Raw genomic sequence first — 18,417 nt, 5'->3', positions numbered from 1 at the left:
TTGCTCAAATCTGACTTTTGTGGAATGAAGAGAGACTCTAGTGCTACTTGTACAACGTTTCCAGTGCCTTGGGTTAAAATAAGTACATTTTCATATTTTGGTCCAGGTCACAAGCATAGAGAAATGCCAGCCCAGATTTCCCCTTATACTTTGCAAGTTTCGTGTCAAAGGAAGTCCCAAGCAATCACATATGTCTGGATGTAAATATATCTTTGCTTCTCCTTTTAATTTCTCAAATTTGTTGAGATGATTGCCCCAAATTAATGTTTTTTTTTTAAAGCCATCAGAAAAAGTAGCATTGCTTAGTAAGACTAATTCATGACTATTGAAGAGGGTCAGCCTGCCCCTAAAAATAGGGTGACCACCTGTCACAGTTTGCCTGTGGCAGCTCTGGCATATGCTATTGTCCTTGCTTAACTATTAATAGCCTGCCTTTCACTTTCATGAGTGTCCCAGTTTGGGTACTGAATTAGATGCTCACCTTACCTAAGAACTGTAGGAAAATCCAGTTGAAATAGGTCTTGTTCTTTTAAGGGCTGAAAACAACCTGAAAATGAAACTACAGAGGTGAAAAAAAAAAGAAGAAATTTTGCAGTCAGTTCCATGGCTTAGCCCTAGAAGACTGGGTGAGATTGTATCTATTTTGTGCATATAATTCTAATTTTGAACCAATAATGTGGAATAGTACTAATTTTATTAGAACCACTAGTCTGTGATAAAGCAAATGCACAAAATAATATGTTGAGTCATGAGGCCCAGATACGAAGTAACTCAAATGCTCATGTGGGAGGCGAGAGGAAGGCCCATTATTTCCCATCTCATCTCCTGTCGGTGTGGGTGGCAGGCAGGTGGAGGGGAACTGGTCTGTGCTGCTGCGTTTGACTGGTGAACTGCAGGTAGATGGGGCTGCCCTGCTAAACAGAACCCGGACAGTGTGAAGGCCGGGCCCCGGGGAAGGGCGAGGGATGGACACAGCACTCTCTGCCAGGACCATGTGTAGCACACACAGGGGGCCTTACCATCCTCCCCTTCTCATGGAGGAGCCTTGGCTTTAGGGGAAGGAATGGTGGTGTTTCCCAATTATTGGGGTTTGGTCTTTCTTGGGCAAACAGGGTGGTGCCTTTTCACTCCTGGTACCATCTCATGCCCTGTTTAGGGGATTTTTGTTTACCCTTATCGTAAGTATCTCAGTGCAGATGTGGAACCAGCATTCCCCAGTCATCAAGTCAGAGAATCCAGATTGTGCCATCTCAGCCTGGCCAGCTCCACTGTGTCCTCCACGCCTGAGCTCAGGCCCCAGGCACTGTAGGAAGCCTCTTCTGGCAGTTTCCCCGCTTTTTCTTTACCCTTCACGTTGGGCTCTCCCCACAACAAGCACACAGAGTTGAAGGTGAATCCTCATATCCTGCCGGTCACATGCCTGCCATAGCACTTGGCACCTTCCATGGCAGCTGTTTACTCCCCTGTCTCCCCTTGCAGAGCCTTAGCTTCTTGAGGTCAGCAATGATGTTCTTCTCTGGACTTCCACAGCCTAGCCCAGGACTTGGCCCTTGTCTGTGGAATGTATGGGCGGCATGAGAGCCCACCAGAAAACAAAAATAAGTATTAAAATCATAGGTGCAGTATATTTATTAAGCACTTAGTACATATATTTGTATATAAATTTTGCAATCCCATTTTTAAATTTATTTTATTTATTTATTTTTGAGATAGGGTCTCACTCTGTCACCCAGCCTGGAGTGCAGTGTCATCATAACAGCTCACTGCAGCCTTGGCCTCCCAGGCTTCAGCGATCCTCCTAACTCAGCTTCCCAAGTAGCTGGGACCACAGGCAAGCACCACCATACCCAGCTAACTTTTAAGTTTTTTGTAGAGATGAGGTCTCACTATGTTGCCCAGACTGGCATTCGACTCCTGGGTTCAAGCGATCCTCCTGCCTTGGCCTCCCAAAGTGCTGAGATTTCAGGCATGAGCCACCATGACTGGTCAATTCATTTGTTTTAATTGTAGTAAAACACAAATAGCATAAAATGTACCATCTTAAGCATTTTTAAGTGTACAGTTGACTAGTGCTAAGTATATTCCCATTGTTACACATTCGATCTCTAAAACTTTTTCATCTTGCAAAACTGAATGGCATGGTAGGTTTTAAGTGTTTTGGAAGCATTATCTCATTTAAATCTCATAGTACTAGAGGTAGGGATAATTATTTTTCCCATTTTGAGATAAGAAGTTAAGCAAGGTCATGCAACTAATGATTGGTAGACATGGATTTGAAACTCATACATCTTTATTAAACTCTACCTAGCAGTTGTACGGTGAGTAAAATTTCCACAAAAGTGCAGATTTATAGAATTACAGGGTTTTGTTTCACCTTCTGCCCAATTTTTATTTTAAAAGTAGTGTTTAAATTTTTTACTGGAAAATAATATAAAAAAATCCATGCCACTTTATGAAGTTCATGATAAGAAAAATGAGACAGATTTACTATCAGACAGCTGCTGTCGATGACTCACAAAATTTTAGCAAAGAAAGACACCTGAGAAGATTGAACCCAACCCAGTTATTTTACAGGTGTGGAAACTATGGTTCAGAGTCAGGGTAGAAGTTAAGGAACCATCAAGTTCAGAACACACGACTCTTTCCACTTCCTGATGCAAGCTGGAAGATATTTTTATTTGAACGCTTATGACATTTTTCTTTCTAGTTAATAGGTATGCTAATAGCATTTTAAATTAAGTGTGCTTTTGGCTAGGCACGGAGGCTCCCACCTTAATCCCAGCACTTTGTGAGGCCAAGGCAGGAGGATCGCTTGAGCTGAGAAGTTTGAGACTAGCCTGGGCAACATGGTGAAACCAAAAAAAAAAAAGGTAAAAATTAGCCAGGCGTCACAATACGTGTTTATAGTCCCATCTACTAGGGAGGCTGAGATAGGAGGATCCCTTGTGCCCAGGAGGTGAAAGTCACTGATGAGCTGAGATCATGCCACTATATGCCAGCCTGGGTGACACCACAAGATCCTGTCTCAAAACTAAAATAAAATAATAAATTAAATGTGCTTTAGTCTTGTATTCAGGGTCTCTGCTTCCAGTCCCAGCCAGGGGCCTTCCAACCCATCTCTCCAGCACGATACGCATCTGTTTTCCTGTCTCTGTGCCCTAGATCAGCGGTCCCTATGCCTTACCCTCCAGCCCCTTCTTATAACAGATATTCTGTAATGCCTCTTTTTCTTCCCAGAAATGAAATTCAGAGATAATCTACCTAAGCACATAATTTCAACAATGACAACACAATCAATACAATGCCCTATCTGTAACAGAAAGGAAAAACAAAAGTAATTTGTGATTTTATATATATATATACATATTTCAACATGTAAATGTTCCAGCTGACTTCCAGAAGGCATACAGCCACAGCCAGCATTTGCCCCCTGTGTGGAACCCCATGGGTGCTGCAGGGGACCCCACAGTGTGGCCCCACAGAGCATGCTGTGCAGGTGACTCAGATACCATGGGTGACATTCATCCCATATGGAAGAAAAACTCTTAATGAAACCCTGAACACAATGAAGTATAATCTTCTCTTGATTTGCATGGTGGAGAATTCAGAGCCAAAAACTAAACATTTATGTATTTATATGAATATAAAATGAAACATATAAACACACACGTACACGTGCCTTTTTGTTTAATTATAAAACAGACTCTGGAACTAGGCTTAGATAATTTTAACCAGGTTCTTTACTTATCAGTGACTGTCTGGTGGGACATCTAACAGATGTGCAGGAGGCAGGACAGCCTTTGGCTGTCAGAGGACAGTGTGGAGAGGAGCACACTGGCATTACTCCAGGCATTACTTTGAGGCATTCTGGGATCTCCAGCCAACACTGGCCTCTGCCCATGGAATATCTTCATTGTCCACTCAATTTTATGATGACAAAAACGTCAGTCCAAATTTCCAAAACACCATAGGGTTGACACCCACACCCCTCTGAGAAGCTCTGCCCATGCCCCGAGCTCCTTCGGTGCATGGACCTCTTTGTATCTACAGCCCTGACGCAGTCCTCTGCCTGCAGGTGGTAAGCCCTCCACCCACGCTGATGAGTGGGGGAAGGAACAAACAAGCAACAGGAAGACGTCATACAAAGAATTAAATGACACCAAACTTACTCAGAACACCCTCCAGAGACCAGGATTTTAGTCCCAGCACCCAATAATACTAGGTTGGCATGGGAATGAAGTCAAACTCATTCAGTCTCTCCTTGTTTTCATGTTTGTATAGAAATGAATATTTTTATATTTATATATAAAGAGGAATGAATTTACTTCCTAAAAATACATAAACACATACACACACACATATTCAAACAGTGCTAAAACCTGAAAACAGCACATAGTATTAACTAATTACAGCTATATACAATTTCTGTCTATACACTGAAAAATTTTAATGTGAATTTAGAGATGCAGAGAAGTTGTTGTTTTTGAGATTTTTAAACCTTTAATGCTGAATACAGGATAATTTTTCTTACTGCGGAAAATAAATATGGAAACCACTATATGTCTTTCCTGTCCTACAGAACAGCAAACCAGAATCTGAAAGACATTTTTCATCCATAAAGTCAACAATCAATACCACCTAAAAACAGGAGTTGAGTTTGTGCTAAGGGTGTTAAGTAGGTTGCCTTGTTTAGTCCTCAGGACTCTGCAAACAAAGCACCTCATCCCTATTTCGCAGATGAGCAAATGGAGACGCAGAGAAGTTGGTGATGAATCTGGAACTCTAATCCAGATCTTTCCGACTCAGAGGCCAGTTCTCTCAACCACAACTTTGTCCTCCCAATTGGCTAGAATGAGGACACTAATGCCCCTAATTCAACTGTACATTACAAAACAAGTTTTCAGTCCCAGAATCACAGTATTACGGGAAATATTTGGGCTCCTTTACCGTTTTTTAGTTTTATCATCACCAAAGCAAGGAGATGTTGGCAGAGCTGTCCCCAGCCATTCTCCTTGTCCTTCATTTGATGGCTATTTTCTAGCACCTTCAACGCACATGACCCATAGTGACAAGGTTCACATGGGCCGTCAGCGGGACACAGTCCCGCCTTTGTGGAGCTAGAAGAAGGAGCAGACATTAATCGTATAATCATACAAAAATATACATAACCAGACGCTATAAGATGGTCTGGAGTTGCCATGAGATTATATGCAGGGGCCTGGCTTGGTCTGGAGCTTTTATGATGTGAATCATTTTCCCTTTAATAAAAGTCAAATACCATTTACAGGGCACTTGCAATGTGCCAGCCCCTCTGCCAATCATGTCCTATACACCTCCTCCAATCCTGGAAGGTAGTTTCGTCATGCCCAGTCCACTGGGGAAAACACTGAGGCTTCAAGAGCTCAGGAAACCCGCCCAAGGTTGGCAGTGGGCAAGCCAGGCTTTCAGGGAGGTCTTGCCAAGCGCCAAAGCTCCAGACCCTTCTCTGCTCTGTGCTCCTGCCTGCAAGGGTCTTCAAAACGTTGGTGACTATTATCACAAAGCGAGAAGAATTTGAGACGTGCACTGTCCTTCCACTGAGAATCTGTGGTCAACCTCAGCTGGCTCCCCTCCAACCTATGTTCTCTGGGCTACTGGGCTGCACGTATCCCTCTCTGGTCTAAACCCTGCAGAGCACTCCAGGCTCTTGTTATAAAACTGTTCAGCTCAGTAGAGCATGCTGGGGACCGTCTCTAGGTTGACCTCTCCTCCCCTCCATATCCCTGCTCCAAAGAAGCGCTCTGCTGGCCCTTCCTGTGTCTGTGATGCCCTGCCTCTCTTGCTCACCTGGCTGACTCCTATCTTCCAAGGTCATGTCCTCCAGGGAGGCCTCCCCTGATTCCTTCAATCTCACAGGCTCCTTCCTGCATGCTGTCTTTCCAGCACAGCCTGCATCCCCTGGACTGCAAATGGCGGGTGTTGCCAACATGTCCCGCTGCTGGGCCTGGAGCTCCTGAGGGTCACAGATTCCACCCAGGCCAGGCCTAAGCCGAGTCCCTGATGCTCAAAGCCACCCATTAAATACCTACAAATTGAATTAAATTGACTTTCATCTTCACAGAAGGTGGTAAAAGAAGACCCTTCTTTTTTCATAGCACTTTACCATGTTGGCTGCAGCATTTAGAGTTAAGCTAGATTCATCAACAAATACTAACAATCTAAAACTCAGTGATTGCCTTTCACCATTTTCACTTGCCTAATATGTATAATTTGACTAGTTTCCCTTTCCTCAAAATATGAATATCCTTATGGAATAAATTTCAACAACACTTTTTTTAACATAAAAAATACTGTCTTTTGGAATATTTTAATTTTATTCATAATCTGTATTCTATTTCATAGACTAGCTCTGCATGTCTTTTATTTAACTGAATGGGTATCAAGAAAAAAATAAAGAATGGCTCAATTATTACAGGTGATAATTAATTTCTGAAATTAAAAACTGTCGTCTGTCCAATTGATTTGCAAAGAATAGCTTAATGGACAAAAGAAACTGCATAATATGCCTTCTGGAAAAAAAAGTCAATAATTTTTTGGAGGTAAAGGCATCTTTTCAAGATAATGATTGGTTTCAATTTTTAAATCTTATACCAGATTTAATATAAAATTATTTTGACATTGTGCTGGTAACCCATTTGAAAAAGAACCTGAAAGAAAGGAGTCCCCGCTTCCTGTGTCCCCCACTTCCCCTCCAAATAAGTCAGGGCCCCAAAGTCCTGGATGCATAAATAAATCAAGATTATGTTAATGACTAGAGCTGGGCGCAATGGCAGGCTTTGACAATTCCAGGCAAAAGACACCAGAGGGCACTACAGGACCACGTTTTGTAATTTCAGACGCCATTTTACCCTTGGATTTGAACAATAATTTCTCAAAAAACTGTTAACCTTCTGAGCTCTGGATGTGGATTTATTTATTGCTTTCAATATCTTATCGCCACTAAGCTTAATTAGCTAGGCTTGGAAGGTTACTTTAAAGGACAATGCTCTAAAAAGGCAGACACTATTCGGCTTTCTCTTTATTTTACCTTCCTATAGAATGTCGGCATGTGGATGAGCGTGTGTGTGTGTGTGTGTGTGTGTGTGTGTGTGTATGTGGCGGGGGGAGGGGGGGTGGTTAGCAAACATTTATGATTGAAGAAACCATTCAGGGAATTCAAAAACTAAAATGCAGGATTCCACTGCCTCCCAGTCCCCGCAAAAAAAAAGTGGTTTCAGGTCAAAAAATTGTTTTCATTGTTATTGCTTGTGTAACTCTCTTCAATCATCTATTAATTCGATCAGCAAATATTTATTGAAGCCTCTAATGTGCCAGTACTCATGTGCCAGGTCCTGGGCACACCATGATACCTGAGTCACATCTCACCCCGCGGTGTCTCACCCATGATGAAAAGGCAGTTCTCTTTACTCCTGTGAGCCAGATTTAGCCTTAGAGCATCAATATCCATAAGTGAAAAGTGACACTTCAGCTTAGATTATTTCTCTTTTCACTGCTCTTCAGAATTTTTTTTTTTTCAGAAGAAAATAGTAAAATCACTACTTTCTAGATGTGACCATCTCAGCCTGAGCAAGAAGGATCAAAACTCTCTTGTTGGAACTGCTTTCTCAGTGACTGAATTTTTATGAATCAAATAAAATGGTTGCTTGTGGGTTTGGGGAATGCTTTTTTTCCTTCCAAAGTCCCATATTGATTAGAATGAATTACACTGAAATTTCACAAGTGACAGAAGAAAGTGCCACCACTCTTGGTGTCTAACGGAGCTGTTAAGCAGTGCTACCATCCAGGGTTGGGGAAATGGGACACAGGAAGCCTGTTTCCTCCTCCTCCAACAATACTCCCAGCCCCATTGGTTTGTACAAACAAGTATGTGAGACCACGTGCTAACATAGACAAGTTACATTCCTTACCTCAAGTAATACCTACAAGATAGCCCCATTTCCCAGCTGAGCAAACTGAGGCTAAAGATTAATTATTTGCCCAAGGTCACACAGCCACTACCCAAACCAAGTCTGTCCACCTCCAAAGATTATGTGCCTTCTGCTACCCAGTATAAATAACCCAAAAGAACTCAAATACTGTTTCTTTTGAAGATAGATGGGGCAGACACTGCTGTGTGCTTGCCCTGAGCCATGCCATCTTCTTCCTGTGCACACAGCTGGAGTACATTTCCCAGTTCGCCGTGGGGGAAGGTTGGCCCTGTGAGTGGCGTCTAGCTAGTGGAATGTGAGTGGCAGTGAGGCCTGCCCACCTCCTGCACAGTCCTTCATTTTCCCTCTCTACCTGTCACAGCCAGATGTAGAGTACTCAGCAGCAAACATTAAGGCCCCTAGGGACGGTGGGGCCACAGAATGAAAGGTGCCTGGGTCACTGAATCACTGCATGGAAGCTGCCCAAGAAACACTGACTTTCAGTGGTTCCAGGAGCAAGAGATAACGTGTTTTGTGTTAAGCCACTGTGACACGGGGTTGCTTGTTAAACAGTTAGCTTTTGATACATAATACACAAGGAAAGATAATGGCTTCTCTGAAGGTGTCCATTTGCTCACCAGGGGACATGCCTAGTTCTGTGGTAGTGAATTTGTTCACAATTTCCCTGGGCATCAGGAAAGAAGACATTGAGGTAGGTGATCTCTAAGGTCTTTCCCCGACCTGAGAAAAGCCTGTGGTTCTGCGGTGCCCCTCTCTCACCGGCGGGAGCCCATCTCCCACCACTCATATCTGCAGGTGCCAGCTAAGTTACCTGGACCAGGAGGGACTTAGCCCAAACTCTTACCCATCCAAGAGTCTTCCCTCCCACATAACACCTTCCCTCCACTCTGCTGGGCAGCTATACACAGATATGCCCCTCGGCAGTGGCAGCAATATGTAAGATGCCCCCGGCAGGAGGACGAGGGGGAGGGCTTCACATGGCCCGGCACCACCTGTCACAACCTTCTCTGCTCCCTGTGTAGCCTGTGTGGGAAGATGAGCACCTTCCTCCAAGAAAAGGGCTGAGTATAGACCGAGACCTTGAAAACTGCTAGGTATCCGAAAAGTGAATATGAGGAATCCTGCTCTTTGAAAGCACTGCTTCTTCGAGTGATGTCACTAACATCTATGAAATACCATACTTAATCTATTGTAAGTCTACCTCCAGTGACTCACGGGATCTCCTTTTCTGTCACTGAATGTGATATGCTCAAAATGAAGACAATGTTAACGTAGGGAAAAGCAGAACTGAGAGTTTTAATGACACAGACTCCTGGCCAGATCAGGAAAGGAGGGTGTCGTTCGCGGCATTTGTGATTCCGGCTGGGTCTCCCGTGCGGAAGTGAAACTCGCCCCCTGCTGGCCCGCCGCGGCGCTTTCAGAGGGAAGGGAAGCCAGGACGCCCGCGGGGATGGCTGCCCAGCTGCGAGTCACACACGAGCATCGCCCATGCCCGGTGCCCCCGCACTGCCCATGATAGGGACCTACTGAATTGGATACTAGTGGTGTTTCTAGAAAAATCAGGGAGGATTGAGACCTGGGTTTTCGAGTGACAAATTGGGGACGCAGATGAAAAATGCAGGACTCAGTTGCATATGGTGGCAGTCTTTGACTGCCTGGAGAGAAAGAGAGAGAGAGAGACAGAGAGAGAGAGAGAGCGCGCTCACTATCAATATGATTAACTATTATAGTGCACAGTGTTTGGGGCTATCCATTCCTTCCCCTCCTTCTTCTATCACAGATTCCTCCCTCTCTGATTTCAGAAGGAGGAGTTAGGGAGGTCGGTGAGTGCCTGATCTAGGCCACTCAGCATCCCCCTTCCTCCACCAGAGTCCTTGGCCAGCTAAAAACCATTCCTGGGAATCTTCTGCGGAACCCTGCCCCTCTACCCTCCAGCCTGCCAAGCCCTTTTTCTGTCCCCTGCAAACTAACCACCAAAGCTATTGATGGTTCCCACAATATGTATTGTTTGAATCCACTAGCACCTGACACAACCCAAATTGTGAATTACCATATTACCAAGGGTAAAACCCAAGGTTAATGATGAAACAAATTAATGCACAGTTTAAAAATATGAAAGTGTTCTATGACTACTACAAAATGAAATAAGGTTAATTAAAGTAATTTTCAAAATATTAACAGAACCATAGTTCCAGCAAGTATAAGAACATTATCAGCACATTTGCATCATTAAAGGATTTAAACAATTTATAGAGCCATAGATAGAACACTTACATTTGTGAAGGTCAAAAAAAGGATAAACTATTTAGTTTTATTTTTGTAAGCCTATTTTGTTTTCTAGATACTGTGGCATTATTACATCTAAGAGTCAAACTGCTCTAAGTATTACTTGTAGATTTCTATTTATGAAAGAGGTTATCTTGCTTATAGGAAAAATAATGTATTAAGCTTAACCATTCACAAATGGACAGTTATTTGTAGGTACTTAAACATGAAGATCTATCAGAGCATGGTAATTTGTCATTTTTAGTGCTTATTTGACTGTCTATAAGAGCAAAATTGAGTACAAAATGACGATGTTTCTGTAGTGCCACTGCTAGTTTGATTGATAATGAGAAGATACAGCTACCATTTTTAATTTTTAAAATGCAAGATTATTCTGGAGTAAATTAACCTAATCACATATCGCAAGTAAATTAATGTCAGTTCCTTACTTAATTGCAAAAATAATATTAACCTAAGGAATCTAAATCCACTTCTGACACATATTCAATTTTTATAATGTTACATAGATAGTTTTTCTGGATTATATGTAATGGTTTCCAGCATTAGCTTCTCTGCTAATTGGAAACGTTGGGAATGGGAGCATATATATTCCAGTGGTGTTGAAGAAGGTTGCTTCCAGAATTGATCTAGCTATATTACAATTCGGACACCATAAAAGAACCATTGGGTATTTTTCGTGGCAAGCCTGCTATAAACTCACCCAATGAGAACTTCTCAGGGCTTTCATTCTCCTGGCGTAAGTGGGTTTTTTCCAAAGCAGACCAACAGCTCTCACTTGGAGAACTCAAGTTTTCCAGCTCTCATTTCCCCAGTCTGCCCCAAGCGAGTCAAACAGTGTCAGTACTGTCTCCAGCAGCACCTTGAGGGCTGGTGCCTGTGTTTTCCCGAAATGAGGGTAGATGTGGTTCCTGCAGACTGGAGGAGAGTCCCTGAACTCACAAAATGTCTCCTCGGCCTTAATGCTTTCCAAGTTGGGAGATTTATGTCGCAACCTTGAGAAGGGCAGAGTAAATACAGAGCCTGCCAGCTATTTGTTTTCCTGTTGATGAATTCCCCAAATTCAGACTGGAAGCCCTCCAAGAACTGAAATATCTTCAAAAGGCAAAGTGTTAACCCTGAATCCTTCGGCTGCTTTTGCCACGTCCTTCTTTCCCACCCAGAAAGCTCCAAAATATCTCTGAGGTTGTGTTTGCTGTATGTGAAGCTCTCCGATGACTCTTCCTTTTTATCACACAAAACAAGCCAGGGCCAAAGACCACGGAGGAAGAAACCAGCTGACCACATGGTGCAGGGATCTTGCAAGAGCTTCTCCTAGTTAGGCTTCCTAGAGCCTCACTCCTGCAGATTCAGTATAGCTTTCTTGAGTCATGAAAGTGATTCCACTACCTAGTCAAACTTTGCTAGCTTGAAATATTTGCCACATGCTCTATTGCAATTGTGGTTTTCATCTTTAAATCATACATCCTTAATCTTCTCCTTGGAAATGTAACAAATTAGCACTATATTTTTGTTTGTTAGTTTTTCCTGAACATGAGCCGTATAGTTTATGAACCAATCTAGATAAAATGATCACTTTTAATCCCCAAATCACTCCTTATTTTTAGCGTTTATTCTCACTGGCTGCTTTTACAATTTAAAAGTTGTTAAATATAGTCTTTTTTCAGTTAATAAAATTACAACATCTTATTTATAGAAAACATGGGAAATGGGTATTAAATGTAAAAAATTTTATTTGTAGTCTCATTACTCACAGTTAAGCCTTGTTAACATTTTGGTATACATCTTGTTTCTCTGCTAGTTATTCTATCTGGATGACGACTTTTTTCACTTGGTCTTATATAATAAATATTTTCACATTATTTCCATAATTTTTTTTGTTTTTCTTTTTTAGACAGGGTCTCACTCTATCACCCAGGCTAGAGTGCGGTGGCATGATCATGGCTCACTATACCCTTGAGGTGATCCTCTCACCTCAGCCTGCTGAGTAGCTGAGACCAGAGATGTGCACCACCACGGCAGCTAATTTTTGTATTATTTTGTAGAGACAGGGTTTTGCCATGTTGCCCAGGTTGTTCTCAAACTCCTGGGCTCAAGCAATCCACCCACTTCAGCCTCCCAAAGTGCTGGGATTACAGGTGTGAGCCACTGCACCCAGCACCATATGTTTTTAACTAACCTTTTATTGTTGGAATTGTAAGTAGCATTCCAGTAAACGTATTTCTACGAAAACCTTCAGCCACATATCACATTAATTTCTTAGGACAGATTCCTATAAGTATCTGGGTCAAAGTGTAGAAACAGTACTAATGTTCTCAATACATTTTGCCAAATTGCTTTTTCCAAAGGATGCATATCAATTTGTGCTCCCACCACAGTGAGACTGGCTGGCTGTGCCCTCATCCACATCGAGGATTGCTGTGTTTGCCTCTGGGCCTACACAATAGATACCTCCACTGAAACAGGTGGTGTGGCCCAGGTTTGGGAAGGGCTTAGACTCAGGTCAGGAGACCTGGCCTTCAGTTCGGATTCTCCTATTACATAGCTCTGTGACATTGTAGAAAACCCTTAGCAGCAAGAATAAAAATTGGGAACAGACTACCCAAATAAGGTAATGAATGTGAAAATGCTCTGTGAATGCAAAATGGGAGGCCTTATTATGGCAAGGCACCTATCTGTTGCTGCTGGTACCTAAATTTCAGTGCTAAAATTAGAAACTGGGTTTATAATGTAAATTAGAAACAAAAATAAAATTTTATGGAAATATTGATTTAAGGTTTTCTTTTTAAAAATAAGAGATAGGTGACTTTTTTACTAGCACACTTTCTTCCATCTCTTTCTGAGCTCACCCCAAAAAAATTCTGTAGTATCTGAATCCCAGGTGAGCCTGCCTAACTTTAATGTGTGAAATAAAGTTGTATATTGTCTTGGATTATGCAAACTAAGCTGGTAATGAAAAGTGGTTTTTTTATTTTTGTTTTTTAGAGACAGGGTCTTGCTCTGTCACTCAGGCTGGAGTGCAGCTGCATGATCATGACTCACTGCAGCCTCAACCTCCTGGGCTAGCATCATCCTTCTGCCTCAGCCTCCCGAATAGCTGGGACTACAAGCAGGCACCACAAAATCTGGCTAATCTTTTATTTTTTGTAGAGACAGGATCTTATTATGTTGCCCAAGCTGGTCTACAACTCCTAGGCTCAAGCAATCCTCCCACCTTGATCTCACAAAGTGCTGGGATAACAGGCATGAGCCACTGCACTCAGTCATTAACACGCTTATGAAGGGTGGATTTGAGTGTAATTGGCATTTAGATGGAGGCAACATTAACTCAAGACATTTTTCTATTTTAACTGTTGCAACTGAATACAAAGGCTTCCCTAGAATCAGGCCACTCTGTTCCTGCCATTCCAACACAGGATACTCTATCCACATTTTTTCCTGCTTCTCCTCATCCACATGGAGCCATATTTCCTCTAAGGTTTACCAGGATCCACCTTCTCCTGAAGTCTTTCCCAACTACTCCAGTGTGAAAGCTTTACTTTCCAAGAATGCTTACCTATGAATCCCCTGGCTTGCTCCAGAGTACCCCTGCTCTGTAAGGTCCTTTCATCATTTCATTTCTAGAGTGTAGACATTTCTTCCCCATCTAAGTCGTAAACCATTTGAAGAGACAGTTTCTTCCTTTGCATTTGAAGCACCATGTATATTCTTGGCCATAAACTAACTTGCCTGAGGTTGACAAAGAAAGAAAGTTTTACCCAGGACCAAGAGTCATTTTCCCAGTAATTCTCACTGGGGAAACTTTCTCTAGACTTTTCCCCTCTTGGCGTGAGGGGTTTGGAGGGCAGGTCAGTGCCTCCAGCTACATTTCTTCTGGGAATTATTTTCCCCTCATTAATTGTGCTGACAGGATTAAGAATAGCTCAAAAGCCAGCGGCAAAGGCTGACGTGGACAATTTTGTTATTTTCTCCTTTTATTTCCTCACCCTACTCCTTTTGTGTCACCCTCCCACTCCTTGGCTAGATATATGTCTTTTTTCTTATAAACGGCACTGTTTTTTAAAACAAAATGACGAGGTTGCATTTTCGTATCATCATTATGATTCCTAGAGAAACATTAAAGTTATGAGGGCAACAATGTCTTATTCACATTTTGGAGGGCTGAAACTCAGCTATATTTTAGTGACCATTCTAGATATGTTCCCATTTCTAGAGGCTTAATCAGGGTGTGTGTGATTGCAAGAAACAGAAACCTACCCAAATTATTCAAGTCAAGGAATAGAATCAAGCTTCAGGGAGGTATACCAGTCTTTCCAGCACACTAGGCTTGAGATCTTTTATGATTTCTCAAAGGGATCCCTGGTTTTAAAAGCATTGAGAAGGACTGTGTTGGACTAAGAAATTGCTACAACAATAGAGAGGTAAAATTCCTTGCTTCTCATCAGGCAGCTAGTAAGGTTCAGAGAACCTTTCTAGTTATTGGGTGCTGCGGAAAAAGGTTGATGATATCTGCTTTCAACTCTAATGGAATATAAAGATTGTAACATGTGTGTCTCCAATTGGGGCATCAGGCCCCAGGCGATGACCCAAAACAACTTTCCTCGGATTTCAGAACACAGTTTCAAAAAGAGCATTTGGCAACTGTCCCGAGAAGAGGTTCTGAGAAAGAGCTCAGCAACCCAGCCAAATACAATCTCCTCCCAAAATTAGGCCAAAGTTGTCAGCAGTTGCTGAGGACATCAAGGCTAAAGTCAGAGCCCTGACCAATTAATTTGTAAACAAATTCATCACTGGCCTCCTTTGGAAACCACTCCATGGGATTTATCTGCCCTATTGGCAATCATGTTTTAAGAACATATACTAGGGGGGAAAGTTGAAATCTAAGTTTGTGCTCACCACTACCAAAAGAAATGATTCCATGATCCAGAACTTTGAACCACCCATTTCTTTCCATGCCATTTGACATTTCACTTCCTTCTTAGCTTCTTTTTAATTTTAGAATAATCTCACAGCTAATTTTAAAAAGCTAGCAGGTAAAGCCTCTAACACCAGTCTTCCAGCAGTTTTGGGAATGATCTAGCTTTGCCCTGGACCCCAAACTCAGTCATGCCAGGCCCCTCCTACCTACCTCCTTTCAACCTAGAATCTTCTCAGCTTCCACAAACTCAATCAGAATGAAGCTGAGCCTGTCACTAATGTTGTTAATTGTGAACAAAAGATGTGGTCATAGTCTACCAAGATTTAGTTCCAATGATGAAATAAATACTACTTCTGATTTTATTCTTTTGTAAAAGACCAGTTCCAGGGGTTGAGCTAGTAAGATATACCTTCTATAAGCTGTAGACCTTGCTTCATAGGTACCACAGCTGCTGAACCAGAGGGAACAAAAGGGAAATACAGCAGTCTTCTGGACTATCAGAATTTCTCTTTCTGCTAGTATCAGATGAGATGAGCCATGTGGAAGGGTGCTGAAAATAATAAAGCACTAAGGAAATGGGAGCCCATAAAAGAAATATTATAAGGGAAATCATGTCGCCTATTTCAGGCAGAAGTTGAATAAATACTCTCGTTACCATTTTGAATTCAAAGTTCAAATCAGAGGCTGGGCATAGTGGCTCATGCCTGTAATCCAAACATTTTGGGAGGCCAAGGTGGGCAGATCACTTGAGGCCAGGAGTTTGAAACCAGCCTGGCCAACATGGTGAAACCCTGTCTCTACTAAAAAATACACAAATTAGTCCAGCGTGGTGGCACATGCCTGTAGTCCCAGCTACTTGGGAGGCTGAGACAGGAAAATCCCTGGAACCTGGGAGGCAGAGGTTGCAGCGAGCCGAGATTGCGCCACTGCACTCTGGTCTGGGTGACAGAGTGAGTCTCCATCAAAAAAAAAAAAAAGTTCAAATCGAAATCAAGCTAAAATCAGTCTGTGGAAGAGGCAAAAGTATTCTCCAACTGGGCCCTATGCTTGGCAACATTTCCAGCCTTGGTTACAGTTGGGCTGGGGGCCATGTGACTACCTCTGGCCAAAAGACCATGAGAAAAAGGGCTGATGGACTATGTATCACTTTGGTCCAGAGTATGCAGTAACAGGAATGGGCCCCCCACACTTGCTCACTTCTGCTTCAGTGATCCTGGAAACCACATACTGAGATGGCAGGAACCTGCATTCCTGGGTCACTGGATGGAGAAGTGCCCTCCTACTTAGAATGGAAAGTGCAATATGAAGGCACAAAACAGAGATTTCAATGTTTATTGAATACCATAGCACAATAAAGCCTGTCTTTTAAAGTATATTGACTTTTTCTTTTTAATTAAATTTCTTTAGGAACTTAGTGCTCTTTGGAGATGCTCACGATGAATGCAAGTGATTGTAAATGGTGCAGCATCTGTACCAGGTCTATATAATCAATAATCTAGGTAGTTTTAAAAAGTCAATTCCAAATCAGATAACACTGTATACAGTGAATAAACATCTAACCTAATGGCTCAGTGGATTAAAACAGTTGGCTTTGGCACTCAAAGTTCTCATTCTGATCCAGTCATTTATTTTCTCTGAGATTCTAAGTAATTTCATCTCTTTTCTCTGTTTTGGTTTTAAGATGTAGAGAAGGACCTGCTTCAGAGGGTTTTGGTGAGCAATAAAAATAACGATAAAGCACTTTTCCGGCACAGAGTGCTGCATAAATGCTTAATGATTTCCTCTAATGATATCATGGACAGGGGCACTGTACTCTTAAGTGAAATATTTTCATTTGAGTTATAGCATGTAATACTCTAGATGTCAAGGTCTGATGGATGGTTGAAATAAGGATCTTTTGCTTTTTTCTGGAGTCCAGATAATTTAATCATTTTTCCTTCATCTCCAAAAATTACCTAATTAAACACATGCAAGACTCAGATCTCAGAGTAGGCTAATGATGGTCCATATAAAGAGAGGGGAGCTTGTCGGCTGCCATGAATGATACAGTCTTAAGGCCGTCAGTTTTGTTCATGAATTCTGCTCTGAATGAAAACACTCAGTTGGCCTTTTTTTTTCTTAATTTACTCTTTTTAGAAAATCATAGCCTTATATTATACAGAGCCCAAATCAGTCTCAAGAGGCAGGCATTTACTTTCTAATGAACGTGGGCATTTTATTCTCTAGAGCATGAATGAGAGCATTTGGTCAATGGTATCCATGAAGAGGCCCCATTCTTCTCTATAAAGAATAAGAAGGGAACAGGCAGGGACAATTCTTTGGAGGTAATGGTCTTTGATTTTTTTCTGTTTCAAAAATGCAGTTATATAATCATCTATTATTTTCTATGTGTATCCTAAATATCAATGAGTTGAGAAGTTCCACCCTACTGGTCCATTTGCAAACCTCTTGGAAATATGAATAGAGACAACTCTATTCACATAGATGTTCCACCTCTGAATTATTCCATCTCTCAGATGTTAGATGTGGCCTCTCCCCTTCCCACTCATCTTCTCATAATAGCTCCCATTTACCTAATGTTTACCTTATGCCAGACTTTTAACATGCAATTAACATGATCTTAGGTAGTTCATACCATAGTCCTGTAGGGTAGGAATTTTTTAACCCATTTATCAGATGAGGAAATGATACACAGTGAAGTTCAGTAATTTATCTTAAGTCATACAGCTAGTAAGATGCAGACCCTGAATTCAAACCCAGGCTAGCTGCCTCCCCAGTCTGAGCTATTAACCTCAACACTAATGTGCCTTTTCACGTAGCCTGAGCCCCACATGTTTGAGGAAAGGAATGGGGAAGATGGGGCAAGGAAGGGAAGGGAAGAGAAGGAAACAAAGGTTACTGTGACTTTTTTTCTTAGAAAGAATGTTTAGAACTGGAAACAATTGCAGATTTTCCAGCTATTTCTATGGTTTTTAGAGAAAAAACAAAGAAACAAACAAAAAAAAACCGGATTTCTACACAGTATGTTGGGTCCAGAATCAGCGTCCAAGGTTTCCAATTCTCATATATACTCTTTCCACCATAGACCTCCCACCTATCTCCACCCCTAATTTTTAAAATAACTTCTGCGAGTGAATTTACATCGTATTAAGAATATATAAATAATTTCAATTGTTTTAGTGGCCTAGAATAGCAGTCTGTATGAATGGTAAGACCAACCCTTAAATTTCTTCATTGTTCCTTCAACCA

General features: G+C 41.9%; 1 long non-coding RNA gene across 1 annotated transcript; it reads right to left on the bottom strand.

Moving 5' to 3' along the window:
* Positions 1-451: 451 nt before the first annotated feature.
* Positions 452-11,184, bottom strand: LOC102115093 (uncharacterized). Its single transcript, XR_010585726.2, has 3 exons — positions 10,954-11,184; positions 1,172-1,554; positions 452-559 (listed from the first exon to the last, which is right to left on the bottom strand). It is a non-coding gene; the product is annotated as an uncharacterized lncRNA (long non-coding RNA).
* Between the last annotated feature and the right edge of the window lie 7,233 nt (positions 11,185-18,417).

The sequence above is a fragment of the Macaca fascicularis genome, chromosome 3, assembly GCF_037993035.2.
Source record: "Macaca fascicularis isolate 582-1 chromosome 3, T2T-MFA8v1.1".
NCBI classification, from domain to species: domain Eukaryota; kingdom Metazoa; phylum Chordata; class Mammalia; order Primates; family Cercopithecidae; genus Macaca; species Macaca fascicularis.
The sequence above is the reverse complement of the archived record's forward strand: the minus strand, read 5'-3'. Positions and strand labels throughout refer to the sequence as shown.